We start from the raw sequence: 7,462 nt of genomic DNA on the forward strand, positions 1-7,462 counted from the left end.
TCGGAGATGGACCAGGAGAGTCCCGGGCTTCCCGTGAGGGTGGGTGTGGGGGGCGCGCCCACCCCCTGGGTGCGCCCCCTGCCTTGTGGACATCCCAGAGGTCCACCGACGTACTTCTTCCTCCCATATATATCCATATACCCTAAAAACTTCGGGGAGCACAATAGATCAGGAGTTCCGCCGTCAAAAGCCTCCGTAGCCATCGAAAACCAATCTAGACCCGTTCCAGCAACTTGCCGGAGGGGGAATCCCTCTCCGGTGGCCATCTTCATCATCCCGGTGCTCTCCATGACGAGGAGGGAGTAGTTCTCCCTCAGGGCTGAGGGTATGTACCAGTAGCTATGTGTTTGATCTCTCTCTCTCTCTCTCGTGTTCTTGAGATGGTACGATCTTGATGTATTGTGAGCTTTGCTATTATAGTTGGATCTTATGATGTTTCTCCCCCTCTACTCTCTTGTAATGGATTGAGTTTTCCCTTTGAAGTTATCTTATCAAATTGAGTCTTTAAGGATTTGAGAACACTTGATGTATGTCTTGCGTGGGATACCTGTGGTGACAATGGGTTATTCTATTGATCCACTTGATGTATGTTTTGGTGATCAACTTGCGGGTTCCGCCCATGAACCTATGCATAGGGGTTGGCACACGTTTTCGTCTTGACTCTCCGGTAGAAACTTTGGGGCACTCTTTGAGGTTCTATGTGTTGGTTGAATAGATGAATCTGAGATTGTGTGATGCATATCGTATAATCATACACACGGATACTTGAGGTGACATTGGAGTATCTAGGTGACATTAGGGTTTTGGTTGATTTGTGTCTTAAGGTGTTATTCTTGTATGAACTCTAGGGCTATTTGTGACACTTATAGGAATAGCCCAAGAGATTGATTGGAAAGAATGACTTTGAGGTGGTTTTGTACCCTACCATAATCTCTTCGTTGTTCCCCGCTATTAGTGACTTTGGAGTGACTCTTTGTTGCACGTTGAGGGGTAGTTATGTGATCCAATTATGTTATTATTGTTGAGGGAACTTGCACTAGCGAATGTATGAACCCTAGGCCTTGTTTCAACGCATTGCAATACCGTTTACGCTCACTTTCATCATTACATACCTTGATGTTTTTATATTTCCAGATTACAAAAACCATTATCCACTATCCATATTGTACTTGTATCACCAGCTCTTCGCCGAACTAGTGCACCTATACAATTTACCATTATATTGGGTGTGTTGGTGACACAAGAGAATCTTTGTTATTTGGTTGCAGGATTGCTTGAGAGAGACCATCTTCATCCTACGCCTCCTACGGATTGATAAACCTTAGGTCATCCACTTGAGGGAAATTTGCTACTGTCCTACAAACCTCCGCACTTGGAGGCCCAACAACATCTACATGAAGAAGGTTGTGTAGTAGACATCAACGCAAAAGGCAAATTCACCACAATATTCAATTGAACAAATAAACAAAAGCATCCCATTTTGAATCGGCACGCGAAAAGCAAATTCACCACAATATTCAATTGAACAAATAGTGTCCACAGGAAGAACATTTATCAGATTTCGCAACAATTGAAATTGAACATATGGTAGCTAAATTCCAATGATTTGTCATAGCGCCCAAGATGTGATTCTATCCCTATCACAGATGAACTCATGATTGGGGCAGAACCGCATTTCGAGCGCATAGCAAGGTGGATGTCATTACAACATACCATGTACTGAATAGATGAGAATACAAGATAAAGGCTTACACTCACCTAAAGCCACAACATGAATACATCAATACATAGCAATCATCATACAGAAGTGCAGGATCCGGATACGGATGAAAACAAACAAAAATAAGAACGACATTCATCCTGCTAATCCCAGGCTCCCCGACCCGGAACCTAATCCCTTGATCGATGAAGAAGAAGAACTCCAAAGGCAATCAAGCATCGCTCTCACGTCAGATGATCGCATTAACTGTACCTACAATTGTTGTTGTAGTAGCTGTGAGCCATGAGGACTCATCAATCCCATTACCATGGGTATCAAGACTAGCACAGCTTAATTGGTGTGAAAATGATAATTGGTGAGGTTGTTGCAGCACTAAGCAATGTATGGTGTCTAACTTATGAGTACAAGAGTAAGATGAGAAACTACGCAAACGGTCGCAAACTAGTAATGATCAAGAAGTGATCCTGAACTACTTACATTCATACATAACCCCACCGCGTTCTCTTCTTGACTCACTCGAAAAGAGACAGTCACGGTTACACACGCAGTTGGTATATTTTAAATCGAATCTGGTGTCAAGTTCTCTACAACCAGATATTAAAAATTCCCATCTGCCACATAACTGCGGGCATGGCTCTCGAAAGTTTAAACCCTGCAGGGGTGTCCCAACTTAGCCTATGACAAGCTCACGATCCGCGGAGACAATCCTCCATCTCGGGACCCTCCGATCAGACTCGGAACCCTGATGCACAAGACATTTCGACAATGGTAGAGCAAATCCAGCAAGACCTCCTGACGTGCCAACACCCTGATAGTAGCCGCGCGTATCTCGTCTCAGGCCATGACCGGATGAGCGAATCGTACAGGTACCAGATACCCCAAGTTGCCAAGAGGCGGCACCGCACGGTGCTCTAGTTTGGGACCAACACCATCAGCACTGGCCCTCTGTATTAGGTTGAATAACGAACCTTGGGTAGCGCTAACTCCCTATGCGTCAAATTTAATATTAGGTTTAGTTATTAAGTTGAGCAAATGGTAAACCAATGTTGGGCCTTGCTGGAAGAGTTTTATTCAAAGTGAACTGTCAAGAGGGGACCATAAACCCTCACCGTGTTAGGGAGGCAAAATCAAGGAACATAACACCAGTATGATGGAAACTAGGGTGACATGAGTGGAACAAAACACCAGGCAAAAGGCCGAGCCTTCCACCCATTACCAACTATATATGTGCATTAACTAAATAATAAATATTATGATATCCAAAGATATCCATGGTATCCATGTCCCAACATGGAACAACCTGCAATTGCACCTGCAACTAGCAACGCTATAAGAGGGGCTGAGCAAAGCGGTGACATAGCCAAACAACGGTTTGCTGGGATGGTGAAAAAAGGTTAGAGGCTTATCATGGCAATTTGGGAGGCTTGATAAACAAGTGGTAGGTAGCGCGACATAGCGATAGCATCGAGACAACTAGCATAGCAAAGATAGTAGTGAGATCCAAGGTGACGGTCATCTTGCCTAAAATTCCCGCTAGGAAGAAGAACGAGTCCATGAAGTTGACGAACCAACGTAGTCGAGCGGATCCTCACAATCGCAACGTGGCCGGAACTATCAAGAAGAAGCACAACCGAAAAGAAGCAAACAACATGGTAAATAACCATCACATAAACATGGCATGATGCACAATGAAGTATGATGCATGTCCAGTTTAATGAGGCATGTCATCGCAAAGTGCACAAACAATACTACAAGTTAAGTGGAGCTCATATTTTGAATCGGCACGCATGATACGTCTCCAACGTATCTATAATTTTTGATTGTTCCATGCTATTATATTATCAACCTTGGATATTTTATATGCATTTATATGCATTTATATGCTATTTTATATGATTTTTGGGGCTAACCTATTAACCTAGAGCCCAGTGCCAGTTTCTGTTTTTTTCCTTGTGTTAGAGTATCGCAGAAAAGGAAAATCAAATGGAGTCCAATTGACCTGAAACTTCATGGAACTTATTTTTGGACCAGAAGAAGCCCACGGAGTATCGGAGATGGACCAGGAGAGTCCCGGGCTGCCCACGAGGGTGGGGGTGCGCCCACCCCCTGGGCGTGCCCCCCTGCCTCGTGGACAGCCCGGAGGTCCACGGACGTACTTCTTCCTCCCATATATATCCATATACCCTAAAAACTTCGGGGAGCACAATAGATCGGGAGTTCCGCCGTCAGAAGCCCCCGTAGCCACTGAAAACCAATCTAGACCCGTTCCGGCACCCTGCCGGAGGGGGAATCCCTCTCCGGTGGCCATCTTCATCATCCCGATGCTCTCCATGACGAGGAGGGAGTAGTTCTCCCTCGGGGCTGAGGGTATGTACCAGTAGCTATGTGTTTGATCTCTCTCTCTCTCTCTCGTGTTCTTGAGATGGTACGATCTTGATGTATCGCGAGCTTTGCTATTATAGTTGGATCTTATGATGTTTATCCCCCTCTACTTTCTTGTAATGGATTGAGTTTTCCCTTTAAAGTTATCGTATCGGATTGAGTCTTTAAGGATTTGAGAACACTTGATGTATGTCTTGCGTGGGATACCTGTGGTGACAATGGGGTATTCTCTTGATCCACTAAATGTATGTTTTGGTGATCAACTTGCGGGTTCTGCCCATGAACCTATGCATAGGGGTTGGCACACGTTTTCGTCTTGACTCTACGGTAGAAACTTTGGGGCACTCTTTGAGGTTCTATGTGTTGGTTGAATAGATGAATCTGAGATTGTGTGATGCATATCGTATAATCATACCCACGGATACTTGAGGTGACATCAGATTATCTAGGTGAAAATAGGGTTTTTGTTGATTTGTGTCTTAAGGTGTTATTCTAGTACGAACTCTAGGGCTATTTGTGACACTTATAGGAATAGCCCAATAGATTGATTGGAAAGAATAACTTTGAGGTGGTTTCGTACCCTACCATAATCTCTTCATTTGTGCTCCGCTATTAGTGACTTTGGAGTGACTCTTTGTTGCATGTTGAGGGGTAGTTATGTGATCCAGTTATGTTATTATTGTTGAGGGAACTTGCACTAGTGAAAGTACGAACCCTAGGCCTTGTTTCAACACATTGCAATACCATTTACGCTCACTTTTATTATTAGTTACCTTGCTGTTTTTATATTTTTAGATTACAAAAACCATTATCTACTATCCATATTGCACTTGTATCTCAATCTCTTCGCCGGACTAGTGCACCTATACAATTTACCATTGTATTGGGTGTGTTGGGGACACAAGAGACTCTTTGTTATTTGGTTGCAGGGTTGCTTGAGAGAGACCATCTTCATCCTACGCCTCCTACAGATTGATAAACCTTAGGTCATCCACTTGAGGGAAATTTGCTACTGTCCTACAAACCTCTGCACTTGGAGGGCCAACAACGTCCAAAAGAAGAAGGTTGTGTAGTAGACATCAGGCTCTTTTCTGGCGCCGTTGCCGGGGAGGTGAGTGCTTGAAGGTATATCTTTAGATCTTGCAATCGAATCTTTTTTTCTTGTTTTATCACTAGTTTAGTTTATAAAAGAAAACTACAAAAAATATGAAATTGAGGGTACCTCATATGCTTCATATTTTTAATATCTATCATGGAAATAAGGATTCCGATAGTTGTGCTCAAGTGTTAGAAGAAGAATGCATTAGAATGTTTGGCACTAAATATTTGAATGATGAGCATGATTGCAATGTTGTTAGTATGAATTGCTTGAATATCCATGATGCTAATGATATGAAAAGCCACAAGCTTGGGGAAGCTATGTTTGATGAAGATGATATTTTTTGTCCCCCAAGTTTTGATGAGCAAATTTATTATGATGAAAGCATGCCTCCTATTTATGATTATATTGATGAAAGTGGATTTGGAGAGGTCATGCCTTTATTTAGTAATGATTCCACTATTTCGGAAGAGGTTCCAATTGATTATGAGAACAAAGTTTCTATCTATGATGATTATTGTGATGACTTCCACTAGTAGAAAAGGGGCCTTTAGTCCCGGTCCTTAAGGGCCTTTAGTCCCGGTTCTTGAACCGGGACTAAAGGGTCGGTACTAATGCCCTAACCCTTTAGTCCCAGTTCAAACCAGAACCGGGACTAAAGGCCCTCCATGTGGCCGGTCCACCTTTAGTCCCGGTTGGTAACACCAACCGGTACTAAAGGAAATTTTCTGATTTTTTTTTGAAATTTTTTTTGAAATTTTTTTTTGAAATTTTTTTTTGTAATTTTTTTTGAAATTTTTTTATTTTCAAATTTCTGAATTATTTTAACCTCTAATCTCTAATCACCCCTCATCACTGCTCAATTTAATCTCTAATCACCCCTCATCATTCCAAATCATCTAACTTCCCGGACGGTCACCCATCCTCCCACTCCCCCAGCCTGAGCATGCTTAACTTCCGGGTTCTATTCTCCCTTGTTTCCAAGTCTGCACTCGTTGTTTTCCTGACAATAGTAAGATGTCAATCCTATTAACCCTCAGGAGTTTAGCTTGAGCATGAAGTCACACATTTCACTGTTTGAGTTTGAAACTATTGTTCTAAAAAACAATAATTTTTTAGTAACACTAATATTTCTTGAATAAGTAGTTTGACCATTGTTTGACCATAGTTTGACCAGATTTGACCAAAATTCAAAAAACTGAAATAATTATTTAATAACACTAATATCTTGAATAATTATTTAGTAACACTAATACCTCTTGAATAAGTGGTTTGACCATAGTTTGACCAGATTTAATGAAAATTTAAAAAAACTGAAATTTGAGCATAACTTTTTTTCCTTTTGGAATTTGAGGATTCTACAAATTTGCAAGCAGGCCGTAGGCGGTCTCCATCGGATGTAACGTTTCGAGTAGATGATTTTTCATATAAAAACTTTTTAATCCGAGTTCGTATGCAAAAGTTATGCCCATTTTACAAATTCCAGAGAGATTTTGTAAATAAAGTCGAAATTCATATTTGTAAATTTTCACAACAACTAGACCACATATCACATGGGAAACTTATTTTATTTTATTTTTTTTGACATTTCCATCATTTTCTTTTGTTTTTTCTAAAACTGAAAAGGCGGTCCACAGGGGGGGAGTTTGAAAATGGGACCTTTAGTACCGGTTCGTGCCATGAACTGGTACTAATGCCTTTATTTGCTTTGTTATTTACTTTGTAAGTGGCCCTATAGGGATTGACAACCCCTATTTGAGTTGGTTACGAGGATTTATTTGTTTTGTGTAGGTGCGAGGGACTCGCGCGTAGCCTCCTACTGGATTGATACCTTGGTTCTCAAAAACTGAGGGAAATACTTATGCTACTTTGCTGCATCATCCCTTCCTCTTCGGGGAAAACCAACGCAGTGCTAAAAGAGGTAGCAATGGGCATCTCCATAGGCCGTTGATACGCCTAGTTGATGTGAGACTATCTTCTCCTTTTTGTCTTCTCCACAACCACCATTCTATTCCACCTATAGTGCTATATCCATGGCTCACGCTCATGTATTTCGTGAAGATTGAAAAAGTTCGAGAACATCAAAAATATGAAACAATTGCTTGGCTTGTCATCGGGGTTGTGCATGATTTAAATACTTTGTGTGGTGAAGATGGAGCATAGCCAGACTATATGATTTTGTAGGGATAGCTTTCTTTAGCCATGTTATTTTGAGAAGACATGATTGCTTAGTTAGTATGCTTGAAGTATTATTATTTTTA

Source organism: Triticum urartu, chromosome 3 (genome assembly GCF_003073215.2).
Source record: "Triticum urartu cultivar G1812 chromosome 3, Tu2.1, whole genome shotgun sequence".
Lineage (NCBI taxonomy): Eukaryota > Viridiplantae > Streptophyta > Magnoliopsida > Poales > Poaceae > Triticum > Triticum urartu.